This window comes from Oryx dammah, unplaced genomic scaffold, assembly GCF_014754425.2.
Source record: "Oryx dammah isolate SB20612 unplaced genomic scaffold, SCBI_Odam_1.1 HiC_scaffold_2, whole genome shotgun sequence".
NCBI classification, from domain to species: Eukaryota; Metazoa; Chordata; class Mammalia; order Artiodactyla; family Bovidae; genus Oryx; species Oryx dammah.
Window position 1 is genome coordinate 105,345,152 of NW_024070186.1, and position 15,729 is coordinate 105,360,880.

Below are 15,729 nucleotides of genomic sequence, written 5' to 3' on the forward strand. Positions count from 1 at the left end.
CATTCTTTGGCATTGCCTTTCTTTGGGATTGGAATGAAAACTGACCTTTTCCAGTCCCATGGCCACTGCTGAATCTTCCAAATTTGCTGGCACATTGAGTGCAGCACTTTCACAGCATCATCTTCTAGGATTTGAAATAGCTCAACTGGGATTCCATCACCTCCACTAGCTTTGTAGTGATGCTTCCTAAGGCCTACTTAACTTCACATTCCAGGATGTCTGGCTCTAGATGAGTGATCACACCATCGTGATATTCTGGGTGGTGAAGATCTTTTTTGTATAGTTCTTCTGTGTATTCTTGCCACCTCTTCTTAATATCTTCTGCTTCTGTTAGGTCCATACCATTTCTGTCCCTTATTGAGCCCATCTTTGCATGAAATGTTCCCTTGGTATCTCTAATTATCTTGAAGAGGTCTCTATTCTTTCCCATTCTATTGTTTTCCTCTATTTCTTTGCATTGATCACTGAGGAAGGCTTTCTTATCTCTCCTTGTTATTCTTTTGAAGTCTGCATTCAAATGGGAATATCTTTCCTTTTCTCCTTTGCTTTTCGCTTCTCTTGTTTTCACAGCTATTTGTAAGGCCTCCTCAGACAGCCATTTTGCTTTTTTGCATTTCTTTTTCTTGGGGATGGTCTTGATTCCTGTCTCCTGTACAGTGTCACGAACCTCCATCCATATTTCACCAGGCACTCTGTCTGTCAGATCTAGTCCCTTAAATCTATTTCTTACTTCCATAGTCATAAGGGATTCTTGCATTGCAGGTGAATTCTTTACCAACTGAGCTATGGGGGAAGCTCAAAAATGCTGAAAGTGAAAGTCTCTCAGTCTTGTCTGACTCTGCTACCCCAGAGACTACACATTCCATGGACTTCTCCAGGTCAGAATGCTGGAGTTGGTGGCCTTTCCTTTTCCAGAAGGTCTTCCCAACAAAACCACGTCTCTCACATTGCAGGCAGATTTTTACCTGCTGAGCCACAAGGGAAGCCCAAGAGCAGGGTAGGGCACACTAATAAGAAACATTTAGGACAGGATGAGCATCAAAATGCTGGGGACAGAATTCTGAGAGCCTCAAGCATTCCACACTATCTTAAACTCCTTCCAGCTTCAATTTTAAAATCACAAGGTGGAGGGAAAAACAGTACTGGGAGGGCAGAGGGATAGTTTATAATGTTTCTCTTTTGATGGATTACCTGCTCTCTGGTACAGCAACTGAGAGAGACCACAAGGTTACAAGGAACATAAAGTGAAGGAGAGCACTGGCATTTCCTGAATTCTGCACAGGTCCTGCTGCTTTGATACATGACTGCCCCACACAAGGCCGTCAGTTCTCTGTGCAGCTTCACGCAGAGTGGAATATGCGATTTGCCTGATTATAGTTATCATTATTGTATCAAGCTGAACAATATTTTTAGCTCTGTGAACTAGAGGGAGGAGAAGCACCAGAGGGGTTGGATTCAGACTGACAAAGGAGTGGAGAGGGAGAGGTTTGGAAATTCTTTTTATTCTCTCTTTCTCCTGGTTTCCAATTCTTGATAATGAATTGCATATCTGGGCTGTCATCTAATAGATTCAGATTCAGTGGCTAGCAGGCCAAGGAATCTACTTCTTATAAGAGGCCCCAGGTGACAGGAAATTTTTTAAATGGTGCAAAATCAGATACATTATGAGGTTGGGTGAAAGTTAGTCACTCAGTTGCAACCTCATAGACTATATCCTGCCAGGCTCCTCTGACCATGAAATTCTCCAGACAGGAATACTGGAGTGGGTTGCCATTTCCTTCTCCAGGGAATCTTCCCAACCTAAGGATTGAGTTGCAGGCAGATTCTTTACCATTTGAACCACCAGGGGAAGCCTTACTGTGAGGTGAAATCTCCTGAAAACATCTTTCTCTTTACTCTGAGAAACCTGATGTATATTGGTTAAACTTTCTGATTTTGTGAGATGATTGTGTATAGGTTTCTTGAGCGATATGAGTTTGTTTGGTTTCCCTGCCCCTAGAAGAGTATAGTAGGTATCAATCAATAAATATAGATTTAATTCTAAAGGTATGCATATTCTGAGTAAAATCATGGCTACGTTTTAGATGCTCTTGGATACTAGCTTGTCTACATGGCATCCAGGAAGCTGGAGGTACAATGTACTCCTGTAATTTCATGATAAACATATAAAGGAGGCTCAAGCATAAACCTAAATTTTTCAGTCATTTGCTCTATTATCTTAGATTGTGATTTAAGAAAATGTAGTACAGATTTATTCAATGGTGCATCTCCTAGAAGTAAAATAAAGCTCAGCTTCTCTCTTTAGAGCACAGATCTTATTGACAGTGGCTTTATTGGCATATCTTCCCAGTTACAGGAACTAAATTTTAGTTTGGGACATGAGTTTTAGATAGATCAAGAGGATTTTTCTCTGTGCCTTGCTGAGTTTTCCTGTTCTATAAGAAGAATGAATTTTATTAATAAAATGGAGATTGAAATTAAATTTTGGAAAATAAAAGTCTCTGAATTGGTAAAAGTCAAAGAACACTCTAAATATTGGACTTTGACTGAATCAGTGTAAGCTGACTATCCTCAGTATGGGAATACTCTCATAAGCCACTGATCTGCATGTCAGTGTGCATGTGTTGTTTTTTTTTCCCCCAGTAACATTTTAAGGAGCCCTCTGAGGACTTCATAGGGAGAATTAGGATATAGATAATGGGGGCTCTCAATAAGAAAAATTTATGTCATTTGAAAACATCTACCATATGAATTTTTGAAAATTCAAATGAAACAATATTCTGGAGACATTATAACATTAGATAACTTGATAATACATGATTTGAACTTGTTTTGCTGGATAAATAAATGAAGAAGAATTAACCTCAAAGACTGGATTTTTGTATTTGGGTAGATGAATTCAAAGGACAAAATTTAAGTAGAATATTGACTTTATGGTAATGCTAGTGATATGCACTACAAGCTTAGAGGAACATGCCAACAATTATAGCATAGTCAATTGTGTAATAGTTGAAAGCTGTGGCCACAGTGCCAGATGAGGTATAAAACAAATTTTATTTTTTAAATTTTTTGTATGTGTTATGTATAATGATCAAATTGTAATTGATTCACAGATAATAATTAGAAGGAAGGATATAGGGCCTTGAGCTTCCTACACCTGGTTCTAGGTGTGGGGATATAAGCAGCAAACAAAGGGAAGTTCCTTCTATCACAGAAATCATATGGTCATGTACAATAGACAATACATTATGTAATATGTCCAGTGATGACAAATACTATGAATAAAACTAATAAAATAGGATGAGGGGATAGGAAGTGAAGCAAAAGGTGCTATTTTGTGTAGACTGGGTAGGGAGTAATGAAGGTATCTGAACAAATAAGGGGGCATTTCAGCAGAAACCTATTTAAAGAGGATGAGCCAAGAAAATACCTCGAAGAATTACTTTATAGGAAGAGGATGCATCAGTCCAGAGGCACTGAGTGGAAGCATGCTTGACATTTTTAACATCAAAGAGGCCAAGGAGGATGGGATAGACTTTGAGAAGGAAGGTAGCATGGGATATAAAGTCAATCAGGGTAGTAGAAGGTCAGATTACATGAAGCTTTGATGGCCATAATGTTCTGAGTGACATGGGAGGTTGTTGGAAATTTTGAGCAGAGATGATGCTCTGTTTCATGATTAACAGGATGGTGCAGGCTACTGTGTGGATGATAGATCATAGCAGGAAAGAAGTGAAAGCCAAGAAGCCAACTGTGGAGCCAATAGACAGCTCAGTGAGGGATGACCTAGCTTTCTGGATTTCTGGCTAAGTACTTCTCGGATACATAGAAGTCCTCACCTTTTCTGAATATTTTGTCTCTCATGAGATTTCTTTGGTAACCTGAGTGAAAGCCTCATTTGGTTACTATCCAAAGCAACTGTGAACAGAGCTATCAATTCTGGCTTGAAATTATTAATATCTCCAACTTATTGCTTATGATGAAAAAAGCATTAAAAATTTGATTAAGATAATCTTTCAATTTTATTGCCATCATTTTGCATAGCATTCAGCCTTACTGAAGAGACATTTAGAAAGAAAGAATATTAGCATTCATACGATTTACATTAAAGCCTGTTATTCTTATTTGGTTCTAAGACTGATTTTTATTCTTATGATGTGGCAGAGAAAAGAACAAAATATTTTAGATTATGAATTTGGAATTGTTGAATCTTTTCTCTGCAGGAGGTGGTGTTACTTGTATGCAAGGGTCAAGTGAGTCCAGAAAACTAATGCAGAAAGAAGGACTTCCAAGAAAATTTATATCTAATTTTGAATCTCTCATGCAGCATTATAAAAGAGAAAAGAAAACAAAGAGTGGAAAGTTGGAGATTAGATAGCAGAGTAGATTGTTTACTTTCCTTTGCCTCTTGGATTTTTATTCTTTTCTTTTATCTCTGTAGCCTTGAGGTTTTATTGGCACCCATTTCATTTGTCTTTCGCCAGGTTTAAAATTGAGGTGATGAGATGGAATATTACCTGTGAGCTTCAGAACATCCATGAGTGACATGTGATAGTTGCCTGGGAAACTGGAGATGAAATTCTACAGGCCTTTGAAATGCTTTACATTTGAGAATAAAGCTCAGCTGAAGTTTAAACAGCATACTGACAGAGAGTATTGATCTTTCACATTATCTCTTAGGACATTTGAGCTGCAGATAACAGAAAACCCCCAACTCCAAGTGGTTTAACCAACAAAGAAGTATAGAGCTAGAATGTGCTCCAAGTGTGTTGTAATGAGAAGCCTAATATAATCAAGGATCCATGTCCTTTTCTTCTTTCTCCTCTGTTGTACTCAGCTACCTCATAGGGCTGATTGTCCTTATGGTTTCAAAATGGCTGCCAGTGACATCTTGTACAATATTAATTCTTATTAACTGCTGGCAGGAGAGGAAAAGGAAGATTTCTCCTTTAAACCTAGAAAATATTCCTTCTCTTCTATCTGATTGGAAAAACTTAATTCACAATTCTGCCTCTAGAATAAGGAATGCCACGGTCTAACTGGCACAAGTAAAAATCCTCCTTGGGGACTAGATATATTGTCACTTTCTGGACTCTAAAAGGGCTTTTACTGGGAAGAAAAAGGGGAGAGGGGATTGGGAAATAGGTGTCATATATATCATAAAATGGAGAGACAAGAGTTAACAACAGATTCTACACTGGAAAAAACTTTCAAAGAATGTAAGCTGCCCAAGTTTTGTTATTTTTTGTCCCTTGGTATCAACGTTGTGGACATGTTTCTCCCTAAAGATGAAAACAGAAGTGGAGGGAATTCTGGTGAGTCCAGTTTCTTTTTTATAGAGTATTTTGAAGCACTTCATTAAAGAGCTTAGGAGTAGTAATTTTAAAGTATAAGTGATTCTAAGGCCATTGTTCAGTATCCAAAAGTTAAAATCAGTGAATACGTGTAATGTTATAATAGTAGTTTGTTGCTTATAATTTCCTATATTCTGAATTAGTGTAGAAAGAATACTGATACTGATAATAACTTATTTCAGCATCTATATTAGCTATATCTATTGAGACATTTTCTCTTTCTTTTTCTTTAAAGTTTTCTTTGTTAAAAGTAATTTTAGCATATTAGAACCTAACCATGCAATAGCAGGTATATGACAAACTTTGCTGTTTGCAAGTTCTTTATGAAGAATTTATTAATTTTCTATTGCTGTATAAAATTGCTCTAAACTTAGAGGCTTAAAGAAATACAAATTTATTACCTTACAGTTCCTGTAAGTCAGAAGTCTGCACACAACATAGCTGAGGTTCTTTGCTCAGTGTTTCACATGGTGATAATCAAGGCTGCAACCAAGTGTTGATCACACTGTCATTCTTGTCTGAGGCTCCACATCCTCTTTCAAGCTCACTAAGCTTGTTGGCAGAGTTCAGTTCCTTGTAGCTGTAGGAATGTCCCCATTCTTAAATAATGTTTCCAAGTACCCCTCTTGGCTCCTAGAGTCTGCTCACTGTTCCTTACTAGTATCTCCTTTTTTCCCAGAACAGGAGCATGTCTCTGACTTCCTGTGTTTCTAGACACAAATCTAAGGATGCATGTGATTAAGTCAGGCCCACTTGATAATCTATCCTAATGTCTGGGGATGATTAGATGTCTGGGGATGATTAGATGACTGGGGATTTTAATTGGACTTGCAAAATCCCTTTTCAGTAGTACCTAGTAATGAAGACCTGGGAGAAATTTTATGTACACTAGGGAGTTTCCACACCTAAAGGCTGTGCTACCATCTCTCAATGAAAGACTCAAATATTTTTGCTTGGGTCTTATGTGTTGGACACTAAATGCTTCAAAAGAACTATACCTCTCTCCCCTCCTTTCCCTCTAGCTAGACACAAATAGGTTGAATTCTCCCTTCAGGAAAAATATATATAAAGAATTATCTCCATAGGTTGGAAGGACAGGGTGAGAAGGAAGAGGAAAGTAATGAAAAAAAAATAGCATTATGTCTGAAGAAAATGAGGAAAAATGTATTTGAGAAGTTGTGAGAAGAAACAAATAACAATCAAAAAACAAGCATCCATGACAGAGTAGAGAGTTGGTGTCAGGGATTAATGGGTTTGAGATAAAATTAGAACAAAAGAAAGCTTTATAGGAGAATGAAAAGATGGAAAAGCAAGGTTGGGAGATCAGAGTTGAAAGTGATAATAAGAATGGCACTCATGCCAGGGATTTGCTTTGAACAAGGCACTCTGCTTCTTTGTCCTAAATAGTTTCCTGTGGTGAAGGAAGGCTGATGGCCGCACATATGTGTGTATATATCTTGATCTTGTTAACATTATTTCTCAACACTCCCTTTGTTATGATCTGGCTGCTGCTTTGAGGAGCCAGACAAAGCAGATGATATTACACTTAATAAACACATATGAAGGCCAGAAATATAGCTACAGACAAAGAAATTTAAAATAACCCAAGGTAGTCGTGTAGTCTCCTTGCAACAAACTGTTTGGACAAGAAAATGAGAATGTATAAAACTCAGTGTGTTTTTGCTTCTTTTCCTTTTTAAATATACTAACAAGGATGAATATAATTTGAAAGCAACTTTGTAAATCCATTCCCCTCAGAGCACCATAGAGTAAAGAAATATTCCATATGGATACCAACTGTTCTTAGTTACAAATCAGAGCTGATCAAATAAATTTAATGACAGAGAGTTGGCTGAGCTGATTTTCAGTAGCACGTTTGTGTGTGTGTGTGTGCAAAATCTAGTACAGATGTATTCTAAATATCTGTCCTTTAAGCAGGCCATATGCATCTCTTTTAAAATTAATTGTGAACTATTGCAGAACTATTGTGAATAATTTTTTTTTAAATTTTAAGAAGAAGGAGCATATATCACAAATGAAAGAGACTTTGTTTTGGCTTCCGATTTTCTGCTGCTCTTGAACCTTTAGGTTTTTAACTCCATAATAGAAGGGCCTTGGCAGAGGTTGAGAGTTCCTATGACACCATCAGTCAGTAGCAAACAAGATGAGCAAGTATGCCAGGCTGCTCCTAAAGTCCTCTATGAAGGTTCACTTTTCTCTTTGATTGTACACTGTTGCTGTGAGGTTATGCTGCAACTCATTTTCCTTTTCTTTGGGGAATTATGAGAGTGCTACAAAGAAAGGAGATGAAGTGGAAGAAACAGCTCTCTTTCCCTCTCTGCCAAGAAGCTTTAGAGAATAGCAGAGGGATGATTCAGAAACCAGCATTCTTGTGACTCTGATGCTCATTCTAGTTAGATGACTACTTGTTTGGACTTTGTAAAACATCTCCCCCAAGAATGAACTGTTTTTCTGAGAATAGAGTCAGAGATATATTTGTAGAATTGTTGATAACAGCTGCCAAAGATGGCAGTGATTGCAAGATTATTAACCTAAAAGGAAGACACAATTTAGGCTAATTATTTTTACCTGTTTTATCATTTTATTAGGAATAATTCCAAATAGGCTATGAAGAAAACTTATTGAGTTTGATGAGTTTTCCAAAAACTCTTAATGAAGATATGGTCACCAATAAACAGTAAAACAGCAGAACTATCATATACTGGGCAAAGAGTCAGGCTGATACCAAAAGCAACATGCAACATAAAAAAGATACAATATAAAGGAAGATAATCTGTTGAGGATTAAAAATCATCTCCATATGCACTCTTTGCATCTAGCACAGAACTAATTAGCTATCAAATCCAAACCATACCAAGGTAAGCTTGGCTGATAGAAGCCAGGAGTCAGTAATGGGCGGAGAAATAGAAGTTCCTCAGTGCAAGATCTGAATAGTGTTTTGGAGCATTTCCCTGGCTGGTACAAGCAGTATCAAAAAAAATCTTAATTTTTGAATTAATTTATTAACTAAGTCACCAACATTGATCTCAGGTCTGTGCACCTACTTTTCACCCTGGCTTCTAGATCTGACTCCTTGTGATATGTGTTGCCATTCAAGGATTACCACGCATCATTTCTCTCAAGTCCTCAGATAAAAGAATCGCCTCTGTTCCATTCCCATGGTTTTCAGGTCGAAGTGTTTGTTACTAGAACACCAGAATGCAGGGACACTTTGCCATTTTTCGAGGATGTGTGGCCTTTCAAAATGCAGTTCATGAAAGCTTCCAGTTTCTGAAGTGGTGATATTTTTCATCACAAGGGATCAGTAGTCCTGTGATTCTTTGGTTCAGGAAAACTTGCCACCTCATTGCAAAGTATGACTTAAAAATACTGAAGGCAACCTTGTCAAGGGGATGTAGTTTTTTCTGTTACTTGACCTTCCTCTTTGTGGGTCTCAACTCTAACTAAGACTAGCATGGATGATTCTAGTTTGAAAATATCACAGTTATAACAAGGCCTATATATATATATTTACATTTTGTTATGTCTCTACATACAGCTGCTACTGAATTTTCCTGGGAGAATATACTAGAAGGGCTAAGATCAATGTACCAGTTTATTGATAGCAGTTCTTAAAATCTTAATATATATAGTTCTTAAGGAAAGAAAGTGGTTTAATGCATAATAGGATTCACTAATGCATAAGCAGGATCAAAATTAGCTACTTCTACCTTGTTAAGAAATCAGAATTTCACTTGAGAGTAAAACTTACTTCAAATATAAAATAATAATAATGCTATCATCATTCATTTTTTTTCCTGAAATTTGTGAATGTAAATACGTGACTATTATGTTTTCAGAGAAAGTTCTTATGAGTGACAGTTTTGTTTGCTGATATTATATATCTTCATTTGACAAACCAAGTTGCTAAGCCCATATTAATGGGTTAAAATTGATTTTTTAATTACATCTGGAATGTAAGAGTAAATTAAGAATTTATTAAATTAATTGAGTTATTTTATTCAAATGCTTCCAGAGTGATTATCATGATACCTAAGTAATCAGATTCAATCTAAATAAATTAATTCAATAAAATACTAGCTTAATTTGTGGCTTAATGGAAGCATTTCATTAACACTGTCAGGAACAAGGAGAAAAGTTTCAAGGCTTTTTAAAGAGGTAAATGTAGTCAATGCATTGTGGCTGGTAGTGGCACTTACCAAGTTAAGGAAGCTATGATGCTGATTAGAAAAGGAGTGATGATAACACTCCCTATTTTACTGAGAATTTTAAGGCTCCCCACAAGCAGGTACTCATTTTCCATCTTTTATATTTCTAAAAGCACTCTGTAATTTCTCTCTATTTTCCATTTTTCAACCTGTGAGAAAGAAATGATATTTTTTAACCAAGGCTGATCCTTCTGTTTGTGCTTTAATCGTACTCGTTGTTTTATCTTCTCTGGAGCTTTGATTTATCAAACATGGCCTTTAAAATTATTTGTCTCTCTCTATATATTTCTTTAATTTTTCATTTCCAACTATTTTCTTTTCCTCTGCCTGAAAATATGTTTCCCATGAGCAACAAGCAACCAAACCCCCTGATAAAAATAAACAAAAATATATATTTCCCTGAATTTTGTTGCCCACAAACCACTTATATTTTTATCACTTTCTTTCCATTTTCTTTTAGCAATCTTAGAAAGTGAATATACCCTTGGTGCCTTGTGTTCCACATAGTTGACTTATTTTGTATATTTAGAATTCTGTATCTAATGAAGCTGTCATTTCAAAGATCACTAAACAATTTTAACTAAACATTTTATTTCATTCCTCTTCTATTCTGATTTCCAATGTTGACAGTTTTTCTTGAAATATTTTATTGGCCAATGTTCATTATTTGTCTCTTAATTTTTTCCTTCTCATTTTTAATTTTTTTTTAAAGACAGATTTAGGATTTTGTAAGAAATTACTAAGTTAAATTTAAAAAATCTGTCAAGTACTGAAGTAATGGAATAAATATTTTTAAAGTTCAACATTTAAAACATATTTATATTGAAAATGATGGAGTTAAAAGACATTAAATAATGTGGATATGCACCAGGAAGGGTTTAGGTAATGAAAGGTACATCATTTCACCATAAGAAATAAAGACCAAAGTTTAAAGTTAATGACCAACGAAAGCCTTAGTTCTTGTAAAAATTTTCCTAGCTCCAAAGGGTCAATACGGGGGAACCTTCTTTATGGTACTTAGCTGAAATAAACATATGGCAGTTGGAGAATTTTACTCTGTGTCCCCAATGTCATGTTAAAAAGAAAGCACTCTTAAAAAAAAAAAAAGACTTTTTGTTTGACACTGGAATATAGCTGATCAACAATTTTGTGATAGTCTCAGGTGGACAGCAAAGGGAATCAGCCATAGATATCAGTTCAGTTCAGTTCAGTTGCTCAGTCATGTCTGACTCTTTGTGACCCCATGAATTGCAGCACACCAGGCCTCCATGTCCAGCACCAACTCCCAGAGTTCACTCAGATTCAAGTCCATCGAGTCAGTGATGCCATCCAGCCATCTCATCTTCTGTCGTCCCCTTTTCCTCCTGCCCCCAATCCCTCCCAGCAACAGAGACTTTTCCAATGAGTCAACTCTTCGCATGAGTTGGCCAGAGTACTGGAGTTTCAGCTTTTGCATCATTCCTTTCAAAAAACACTGATCTCCTTTAGGATGGACTGGTTGGATCTCCTTGCAGTCCAAGGGACTCTCAAGAGTCTTCTCCAACACCACAGTTGAAAAGCATCAATTCTTCGTCACTCAGCTTTCTTCACAGTCCAACTCTCACATCCATACATGACCACTGGAAAAACCATAGCCTTGACTAGGCGGACCTTTGTTGGCAAAGTAATGTACCTGTATCCATTCTCCCCAAACTCCCCTCCCATCTAAGCTGCCACATAACATGAAGCAGAGATGGGAAAGAACAAAAGTCCCTAATAATTTGGTGACAATGAAAATTCTATTGACCTATTAAGGATAGCTTTTTTTTTTTTCTTAATAAAATAAGATTCTTGTCTGGCTGAACTGGAATTCTTTCATTTACAAAGTCAAAATTCCATGTAAAAACTTCCTTGTAAACAAACAAAGTATAGATAAACAATTGTGATATTTCACCTCAGATACAGCTATATGCCAATATTTAGAGGAAAAGATCTTAGATAATTTCATTTTTAGATAACCTAAGTCCTTGAAAATAAGCACTAATATCTCTGACTGACTGGGTATCTACAACAGCAAAGTGAATACAAGTTTTAACAATGATAAGAGGTTTCTCAAAGAAACTAGTGTTTCCAGTTAAACAGATACAGTTACTTTACTGAAAAGTCTAACAGTCACTGGCAGAACTTGCTTTGGGTCAGCCTCCAGCTACCAATTTTCTTTCACAAATTTGTACCAAGTGTCTACCCATTTTCTTCTGTATGATCTCTGAACCTAGATTACTTTGTCCGAAATATGGAATCACTCAGACTCCATGTAAATTTTAGTGTATTAAGAAACAACAATCTGTATGAATAAATAAAATGAATTTTCAGGATAAAATGAAATATCCACAAAAAAGGTTAAATTAAAAACAATGGAGAAAATAAGAGAAAATATAACATCAAAAAACAATACAGATATAAAGCAGGCAGCTTCCTACTCATGCCACATGATATGCCTTCATTAAAGTGTACTCTTTCTGGTTGGTATGAGCAGCCCAGATAGAGAAAGCAAAAACCATGAACTCTAAGGGAGCAGACACAAGCCAGGCAGAAGGCCCATCCGAATTCTCCAGACACATTCTCAGGCAGCTGTTGTTTCTGGTGGAGTAGGACAACCCACGGAGCTCAGTGTCCCATAGCCTATAACTCTGCCCTTTCTGGTGGGCTATGTTGTTCAGTTGCTAAGTCATGTCCAACTCTGCAACCTCATGTACTGAAGCATGCCAGGCTTCCCTGTCCTTCACTATCTCCCAGAGTTTGCTCAAGATCTAGTGGGCTATACCAGTATGTGTTGGGTAGAGTATTACACTGTCTCCACAATCCCAAATATATATATATATTTTTTCCATTATATCAGAAAAGTGCATCTTTGCAAGTCTTTTCATCTGCATCATCACTAGCAATCATTTCAGATGCTTTTGTTCAAATTTCTGGAATGTTCTTGAACTGGACATGGATACTCATACCAGAAATCTGTGCCAATTCAGGCTGCCATGTAGATGGTAGAAATGAGGCTAAGCTCACAGATAATTGCAAATGGTGTAGCACAATGGTTATCCATCTGGCATTCAGAATGCTAGCCCATCCTCCTTCTTGGGCAGCTTCACCCTCAGGCTCAAACCACAGCACCCTACTCTCCCTGCACCTCCTCTGAGCACTTCCCTACAGAGCCCGCTTCCTCCATAACTTCCCCTCATCCATCTCCATCTCCACCCCAGTCCCAAGCCTGGCACTGGACTGCCTCCTAAATTTCTGAATTCACTATTTCTTCCCTCTTACCTTCCTAACTTTCAAAGCCCTAGCTCTGCCTACCTGCCAGATAGGAATTAAATGAAAGTCTTTGGTTTCACTTCACTGTGCTCTACATTTGTTTTTGGTGACCATATGAATTCTCTTAGTCACAATCTTTTTTATTCTATTGAGTCCCAAGTTTGTTTACTAATGATCTAACTTATTCCTAGGATTCTAACCTTCATTTTTAGATAGGAATAACTTGCTTATACCACAATTTCAGAAATCTAACATTTAAATGGATTCACAATATCTATACTTAAACTTTTTTTTTATACTTAAAGTTTTTAATTTTTTAAAACTTTTAACCCCTCCACATTTCCAAGATACTAACTTGAAATCACAGTGATAAAGTTTGCATCTTCTTTCCTCTAACCTGACATATCTGCTTAGATATCCTGTCTATAGATCAATTCTCCTGTGTTTCATTTATAGTTTTTTCTTTTCATTATTACAGCCAACATTTGAGTTCAAGATTTTGTTTCCTCCTAATATATTCCAATAGGGTTCCCTCTTACTAACAATGTGTCCTTCCCATTGCTTTATCTGCAAAGCCCATGAGATGATGGTGCCTATCCCTGTTGTTCTCTTCATACTTCTCTCTTAATAAGTGCCTTTTCATTCCTAGTCTACAGTTTGATAATATCACACTTTTGCCAAGAAGACTATACATTTTTTATTTGTAAGCCAATTAAAGAAAAATTCTTACCCCTACATTTATTTGCCATAATCATCAAAGCTACCATCATATCTGAAAACAAAACAACTTCTAAACTGTATTTTTTCCATTTTATAGATACATTCTCATTTAATTGTCAACAAATCTATGATATCAGTATATTCCCCTTGTTAAATGGTAGAGCTGTAACTCAAAATGTTAGCTACTCAAGCCACAAAAAATTATCCTTCAGGATAGGGAGTGTAACTGATCATGGTTCCAGCTGTTGGGCTCTGAAATCCATCTCCACTGTGTACCAAAGTCAGAGTTTCTAAGGGCTGTTCCTTGTCAATGACTGGGAGATACAGAACTCCTCTGATGAACAACTTTGCTCAAAAACTCCCAATTTTGTAGAAATTTTCAGAGCTGCACTGCAATCTAAAACCTTCCTTCCTTTCTTCTCTTTCTTTTTCACAGGTGGCAGACCTAAATCATGGTCTGACAACCTTCTTGACCTTTTCTGGCTCTCTCCTATTTTCTCTCATAGGCATTTACTTCAGTAAGCTTTAGCAGGGCTAAATCTCTCTTGGTATGTGCTTCTCAGAAGACCCAGACTAACAGTTCAGTTCACTTCAGTCGCTCAGTCATGTCCAACTCTTTGCAACTCCATGAACTGCAGCATGCCAGGCCTACCTGTCCAACACCAACTCCTGTAGCCCTCCCAAACTCATGTCCATTCAGTCAGTGATACATTCAAACCATCTCATCTTCTCTCGTCCCCTTCTCCTCCTGCTCTCAATCTTTCCCAGCATCAAAGTCTTTTCAAATGAATCAGCTCTTCACATCAGATGGCCAAAGTATTGGAGTTTCAGTTCCAACATCAGTCCTTCCAATGAATATTCAGGACTGATTTCCTTTAGAACAAACTGGTTGGATGTCCTTGCAGTCCAAGGGACTCGCAAGAGTCTTCTCCAGCACAACAGTTCAAAAGCATCAATTGTTTGGCACTCAGCTTTCCTTATACTCTGACTCTCACATCCATACATGACTACTGGAAAAACCATAGCCTTAACTAGACAGAACATTGTTGGCAAAAAAAAAGTCTATGCTTTTTAATATGCTGTCTAGGTTGGTCATAACTTTCCTTCCAAGGAGTAAGCATTTTTTAATTTCATGGCTGCAATGACCATCTGCAGTGATTTTGGAGCCCCAAAACATAAAGTCTGTCTCTGTTTCTACTGTTTCCCCATCTATTTGCCATGAAGTGATGGGACCAGATGCCATGATCTTCGTTTTCTGAATGTTGAGCTTTAAGCCAATTTTTCACTCTCCTGATTCACTTTCATCAAGAAGCTTTTTAGTTCCTCTTCACTTTCTGCCATAAGGGTGGTGTCATTTGCATATCTGAGGTTATTGATATTTCTCCCGGCAATCTTGGTTCCAGCTTGTGCTTCATCTAGCCCAGCGTTTCTCATGATGTACTCTGCATATAAGTTGAATAAGCAGGGTGACAATATACAGCCTTGATGTACTCCTTTTCCTATTTGGAACCAGTCTGTTGTTCCAACAGTTCCAACTGTTGCTTCTTGCAGGTTTCTCAAGCAGCAGGTCAGGTGGTCTGGTATTCCCATCTCTTTCAGAATTTTCCACAGTTTATTGTGATCCACACAGTCAAAGGCTTTGGCATAGTCAATAAAGCAGACATAGATGTTTTTCTGGAACTCTCTTGCTTTATTGATGACCCAGCGAATGTTGGCAATTTGATTTCTGGTTCTCTGCCTTTTCTAAAACCAGCTTGAACATCTGAAGTTCACGTTTCATGTATTTCTGAAGCCTGGCTTGGAGAATTTTGAGCATTACTTTACCAGCATGTGAGATGAGTCAGTTATGTGGTAGTTTGAGCATTCTTTGGCATTGCCCTTCTTTGGGATTGGAATGAAAATTGCCTGTTAATCTTGTTGTTTCTTGACTTCCTACTTTTGCAACCCAGTACCTTATAATGAAAAGGACATCTTTTCTGGGGTGTTAGTTCTAAAAGGTCTTGTAAATCTTCATAGAACTTCAGCTTCTTCAGTGTTACTGGTCAGGGCATAGACTTGGATTACCGTGATATTGAATGGTTTGCCTTGGAAATGAACAGAGATCATTCTGTCATTTTTGAGATTGCATCCAAGGA